The sequence below is a fragment of the Calliopsis andreniformis genome, chromosome 9 (genome assembly GCF_051401765.1).
Source record: "Calliopsis andreniformis isolate RMS-2024a chromosome 9, iyCalAndr_principal, whole genome shotgun sequence".
NCBI lineage: Eukaryota > Metazoa > Arthropoda > Insecta > Hymenoptera > Andrenidae > Calliopsis > Calliopsis andreniformis.
Genome location: NC_135070.1, coordinates 14,709,943 through 14,716,740, shown reverse-complemented (window position 1 = coordinate 14,716,740; position 6,798 = coordinate 14,709,943). Strand labels below are relative to the sequence as shown.

Here is a 6,798-nt window from a genome sequence, read left to right as displayed (position 1 = left end):
GTACAGAAGGTAGTGGAACGACATAATTCAGGGTGTGCTGTTTGAAGAATTATATCGTACGTCTTTGATGGGAACAAGTTTTTACAGTGGCGATATATTTAAGGACTCGAATCATATAGGTGGGTTAAAAAATTCTATAATGTAGAATACTTCTTAAAGTACTATTATTTTACGGTAGAGTGGCTTACACAACCAGAATAAGCCATACCTCCTTGGCTGCAATTAGAAGATAATAATAGAGGAAAAAGTTGAACGCCATAAAGACATTTCATTTAGCGATGCATGCGCAATATGTGATTGCGCCATTTCATGAAAATGGAACTAAATAGAATATTCCTGTAGATATGGTAATTCATGGAACTAGTATACTGGTATTATACAGTAAAATTGATCTCTCTTATTATAATATAATCAAGTATACACCTGAATATACAAAACTCGTAAACTTATCCAATATCAGTCCTTTCATCGTGAAGTATCACCAGATCAAAAGAAACAGAAACACCCAGAACAATGACATACCTTCGTATCAACAGCATTGTTAAGTGCAAAAAGAAACAATACTTGTCAGTTCATTCTGGCTATACTCCAATGTTCTTTGATTTATTACCTCATTATACAACAAATACCATGTTATAATGTGAAAACCGCTAGAAGGAACGGGTTAACAATGCTAGAAATTCAATTTATCAGATAGAGCTTAATAGCAACGATCTGTAATATCAAGTGGTGTAATGTGAAACACATAACTGCGTTTCGATCAGAATTATTACTGCCAGTAACAGTGGTTATTTCCCGAAATACAATCATGTTAGGAGTACTATTAAAGTCGAGCATTTTTCAATAATAAAATTACCTTTGAAATTGCGAATTAAATTAATTGGGGTTACAGAACGTATCACAATTTTCCAATATTTTTTGAAACAATATATATTTTGTTTTACCTATCACTACTCTGGACTGCAGACACCCTAACGACGCTATCGACTGATCAAGAGTCAAGGATACCTTATCATCAGGGGCTAAAAATCTCATATAGCCGAGAACAATCGGAGGCAGTCACAAAACTCGTCGAGAATAACATTCTGCCCTGGCAGAGAGAAGTATGCAATAACTCAGACTCGAATGAATGCAGCGTATCGATAGCAGGACCATTAATCAATAAATCTACAATACCGAACGTCAGAATGTACTAGACAATACTGGTAGACTTCATTTAACAACGAAACTAAGCAATATCATTTAACTTGTCAAAGAGAATGCTACCTCCCATCATTTTTTCAGCAACGAAATTTTCAGCAAAGAAACGATTCAACGTTTTCATAATTCATAATATAATTTCGACGTGACTCACTATCAGCGTGGCAGTATTCACCAGACTATCAGTCTTCCTGTATAGACTGTTGGGTCATTCTTCAGGCTTGACTGTCTAGTCATAGCGATACCATATGCGCTGGCGCGGCATGAACACGTGCACCTACGTCGATGCACGTGAAACGTTCGCGCGCAAACTGGCTGCAGGAGTTGCTTGCAATCGGTCCTCCGTCGTGGGAAACAGCCATTTTTCCTTCCGACTGGTTGAACACGGGAAATCCTTTTTTTTTAACGGTTCGTGTGGCGCGAAATTATGCGTGCGCGTTCGACGGGTTTTTGCGCATACAAATGAGTCGTTCAACAGCTTGATGACGATGCTAAACGTATGATGGAGGTTTTGGTGGGTTAATGAAGCTGAGTCTGCTGAAAAGAGTCTTTCCTTTGTTTAAGAGAGAATATTCAAGTCTTATGTTTAACTTTTTCGGGGAGCAAAAGTATAACATTATGAAAAACTTAATGAAATTAAATAAAAGTTCATGTAAGAGATTATAAAATTATTGATTATAGATTGTATAATAGAAGGTTATTTGTTATCAAGGAAAAATATTTAAAAATTAAATAAAGTGTTGATTTCAAATATTAAAATAGTAAGATTGGAGTCATAGTACAATGAAATCGTCATTCGTAACACTGAAATTCGTGAATGTAAAAACTTAACTGATAATATGATAAGTGGCCAGTACCAAAAGAAGACATCCGTGCGTGAAACGATTGTATCAACCGCTCAGACGTTAAGGACAATTAACTATGATCGATGAGCCAATCAATCGAGCGAGATACAGTTAGCGATCATAGGACTTTAACTGCTTGGCGAGACAGCAATATGTGCATCGAGATTTCTTCAACCCGTTTCAATTGGTTCGAATTAACTCCTGGTACATATACATATATACCATTCGTCGATTTTTTTTATATTGATTCATTCTCTACATGGAACCTTTCCACGAAGATTCATTGCGTGCATCTGATACATTCAGGCACTAAATCGATGTCGTTCGATGAGATTGCTGAAGATGTTGACGGTATGCGGGCAACTGAAGGAAAAGGAAAAGCCTGACGAGTAAGGATTTAACAATTCTGTGTGTTTTATGAATGTGCATTGTACTATGGTGAATCATATTGGTGTTATTACTTTTTGTTTGTGCATTAAGGTTAGCTGGAACAGCTGATCTCACTTCACTCGAAGAAACTCTTTAATTTATTAAAGATTTAGAAAGATTCTGTTAGGACTCTGGTAGGATTTTTTGTAGGCAAGCAATTTTCTATCATTTTTATAGTTCTGCTTTCTATTAATTCTATTCTAAGGTATTTGTAGAACTCAATTACTGAAGTTACAAATTCCGAGGAAAAGGTACATTTTTCCTCATTTCAAATTACATATTATACATAGAACAGTTTTTTGTTGAAATGCATTTAATTGGCAAACACTGTCTAGTGATGAGCCTTTCAAGCTAAGGACATTTTCCTCGGTCCTTAATTTACTAACAAAATTGCTTCCTAGTATAAATTTCGAAAAGCCATCGATTCTGATACGGTGCACGATCCAATTACTACATATTGTTAACTTGCTTCAATTAGCGACTCGTTTCCAGACAGGCTCCATTGGTTGATGCCAGTCCAGACGACGATGACAAAAAGCGGCAGCACTTAAGGCAGGGCATTACGGAGCTTAGAGTCGTGCACGACAAATGTGCATTAATCATCGCAAGAAGAGGCCGCCTCAGGCGGCTTTTTGAGCGTGACGCGATCGAGCTAGAAAATTTGATACGTGCCTTGGGATACGCTTTCATTCCCACGCAACCTTGACCACTTTTGTTGCATTTCTTTCGGCCGTATCATAACCTTGACTATAATGAATCAATGCTGAACGCCACTTTCACCGCTTTCGATTTAAACGGATTTCATCAGCACCCTCTTCACCGACTCACGTAGACGAGGAAGTCGATGTGTCTCGTTTTAGAGATTAGTAGCTGTTTTTATGGAGCACAATGTCTTGTAAAATTTTAGTTATGGTGAATAAATGTTCAGCTTTTAAAAATTCAAAAATTCAAAAATTTTTAAATTAAAAATTTCATTAAGACTAGGGGCTCTTTGACAAGGAGCTCATAGAAAAAGATATACTTCTGAACTCAATTCTTGCGTTGTTAGCTCAGTTTACGTTGCCAAAGGCACAAGTAGTTACGCAAATCAGAAAATCTCATTTACTCCAAATAATTCTGATATGAGTAAGATAGTAACAAGCTTATAGTAAGCACTGTATATTCACTAATTATGTAAAGTTATGTGTTTTCATCACTAAGGGTGCATGGAGTAGAACTAACTGCACAAGAAATAAATTTACCTGTATAGATTTATTAAACGTTAAAGATACATATACGCACAGACGTCCATCGACGTGACATAAATTATATATATATATATTTATATATCTATATAGCGACGACGAGTGAAAATAGACTGATCATCCTTGCTTTGTTGGACTTTGGTAAAATAGTTCGTACCAGAATGAAAAAAGGATAATATATGAAACGCCAAAGGAAATGCTAATTGGGCATTGCAATTTCATTCGTATTTACACTTCCTAACAGATATACAAATAGACAACCTGGGCAACATGTCGTTTTTGCACCTTCGTTTACAGCCGACTCATTATTATGCGAAATGCATACGAATAATTGTGAATACGATCCTTGTGGATGATTTTGTTCAAATTCTTTCACGGTCTCCCCATTATTTTTGCAATTCATTTTTTCCCTTAACTCCATCAGATTTATTTTAATTCTTGTTAAATACTTATTAAGTAAATGCAAAATTATGCATCACGTTAAATATGCATGGGTGATTCAACATCAATTATATGAAATAAAAAGTAAGTTTGCTAGTTATTATACTTGTATAATTTTTTACTGCTTTAATAAAGCTATATTCATTTAAGGAAGTACAGAAATTTTGAACACTGAATGGAGTTAAGTTTATTAACAGACAATGGATTGCAAATACTAGGAACCTAGGAATAGTATTCAGAAATATTCAAAGTTGGTTAAATTAATCCATTACGTCCTATCACATTTCTTAAAGTATTGAACGAACCTTGATTACGAAGTAGTACAATAAATTCGGCGTATAAATAATCAAGTTTCGTTTAATAATTCAGTGGAAATAATAGATTCGACCTTACAAGCATACCCGTCGATTTGCATATTATGCTACATACTTCCTATTGGACGGCATTTTATGGTACGGTTTTCCCTTTACTTTACCCAAAAACTCGAACCTCTTCGATAAACTTGTAAATCGATGCAAAGGAACGTAAAATTTACAAAATTTGACTTTTCAGTAAGATACTTCGTAAAGCTTTGTATCAAACGTTCAATAAAACTGAAACAAGTTTACAAAGAAGACAGTTCTTGATATTACAAGAAGGTTTTGTCTTAAAAAATATACTTATAATCATTGCATTTCCTTTGCATCTAATTTTCAATTTCCAGTTCCCTTCTAACACTCTTTAAGCTCTATCAATCTCGACGAGATACTTTCTTTCTGCAATCTAACGCAAGGCTACGACATTTTCGAAAAGAAATTCTTTGGATATTCGATAGCCTTGCGTTATTGCTCACTATTCTATCCTTCAAGATCCAAACTAAAGCATACTGATACATAGGTACTTATATACAACGTCAAAGTTGGGCAAAATCCTTTTCTTAAATAAGTATCCTAGAAAAATGTAAAATGACTCTTGGGTCATGCTTTTCCTCGTAAGTAAAGTAATTCCCTAGTTTCGTTTACTTTCGATCCAAATCATTCAGTTACAAAAGTGCATACACTTCCACTTAACTCTGGTTAAACATTACAATAGCACAAAATGCATTCGAGAATCGTGGTGAACAACTTATTAGACCATTTACAACTCATTCGTGGAAAGTAAAATCATTCTCAAGTACCATGTGACTTAAGAAGTAACAATTTATGAAGAAAGTCTAGCCTTACTGGGAAAATAACGATGCGTATTCTAATTGTAAATTCCACGACGCTAATTATGCAAAAGTCTAGAGTGGTTGCGTGTTTACGTGGTAGACTTCACAGAATCAGCTGATTACTTTCTCAGGTGTAAGCACTGAATAATCAATTGATTCTGTTTTTCCTTTAAACCAGTGCTGTGTAACCTAAGCTATCCAACTTAGGCACTTTTCTCCTCTCTACCTTCACTATTATGCAAATTCTTTGATGTTCTGGCACATGTAATTAGGGTACCGGGTTTAGAGAAGAATGAAGAATTTCTTGCACAGTGTGATTTAGAGCCCCGTGTCAAACTTAGAGTCTCCTGAAGAACAGCAAGAGAAATACTTTTTCTTAGTACCATTATCTTGTATAAGAGTGTAATAAAAAAAGAAGACTCATGGTTTTTAGTGCACTCACAACATTGGTCTCTATACGTACAGTACAATAGACAGCACTGCTTCAGAGACAAATGAACACTCACGTAACTTCGTGTAGTCTGTATTATGACAGTCGAAAAATAGTGAGTATGTGGAATATGCAAAAGACATTTTGTTATGCGTTATTAAACACTGATATACATGTCAAATAAAAAGTCCATTGTGACGTTTCCACGTTCTTTGAATAATCCACAAGTTCTTTTCTGACGTGTTACAAAAGAAATGTTAGCGACTACGAATTAATATTGACTTTCAGTCATTTAGTTATAAAGGACACTTCATCTGTAAAATTACCGAATGCTTCGTTAATTGCACTTAGCATTCCATATCTCCGTAGGAGTTCTTTTAGTAGTGGATTAGTTTTATTTTTCGATTCTTAGACTTTTGTTGACTGTTGCAAAATATGTATCTATTGGAATAATTGTTGAAACTTTATTCTGGTTGTTCCGTTGTGGCCAGAGTTTGGGAAATAATTTTTGTACTATGTGTTTCCTTTAGTTATAGCGTTACTTGTCACTTCAAAGAGTTGTCTTCTAGTTTGTGGTCAATCAGTCCTGAGTCGCCATTATGAGATTTCACTCATTATCGAACAGAAAAGCAGTAGACGATTTGTTAGAGTCAGTACTTCACCTTCTAATTGTCATGATTAATTTCCCAAAGCAATTGGAATTTTTTAATTCCAATTAACCAATTTCTGATGTTAAATAACTTATAACATTTTCTCATTATTTCTTTTCTTAATGCTCTCTGCAGTCACTCGTATACATATACTGAACTAACATTCAGCAATCATTCTATCTGCCCTTTTTTACATATTACTTAATCACTTTTCTGAAAATTCAGATTTCATCGAATGGTTGACGTCACTTCAACATCTTTCAATGCATCTCACCAACAATACTTCAGAGTATTCTTCTTTCACTTCTCTCTGCTTGTCAGTTTACAAAGGGCACTTCGAAAGTAAATCAGTTCAGTGTGAATGTCAACA

The 6,798-nt window shown here is 35.0% G+C and overlaps 1 long non-coding RNA gene across 1 annotated transcript; it reads left to right on the top strand.

The window, feature by feature from the left end:
• Positions 1-2,323: 2,323 nt before the first annotated feature.
• Positions 2,324-3,180, top strand: LOC143183424 (uncharacterized). Its single transcript, XR_013002597.1, has 2 exons — positions 2,324-2,434; positions 2,967-3,180. It is a non-coding gene; the product is annotated as an uncharacterized LOC143183424 (long non-coding RNA).
• The last annotated feature ends 3,618 nt before the right edge of the window (positions 3,181-6,798 follow it).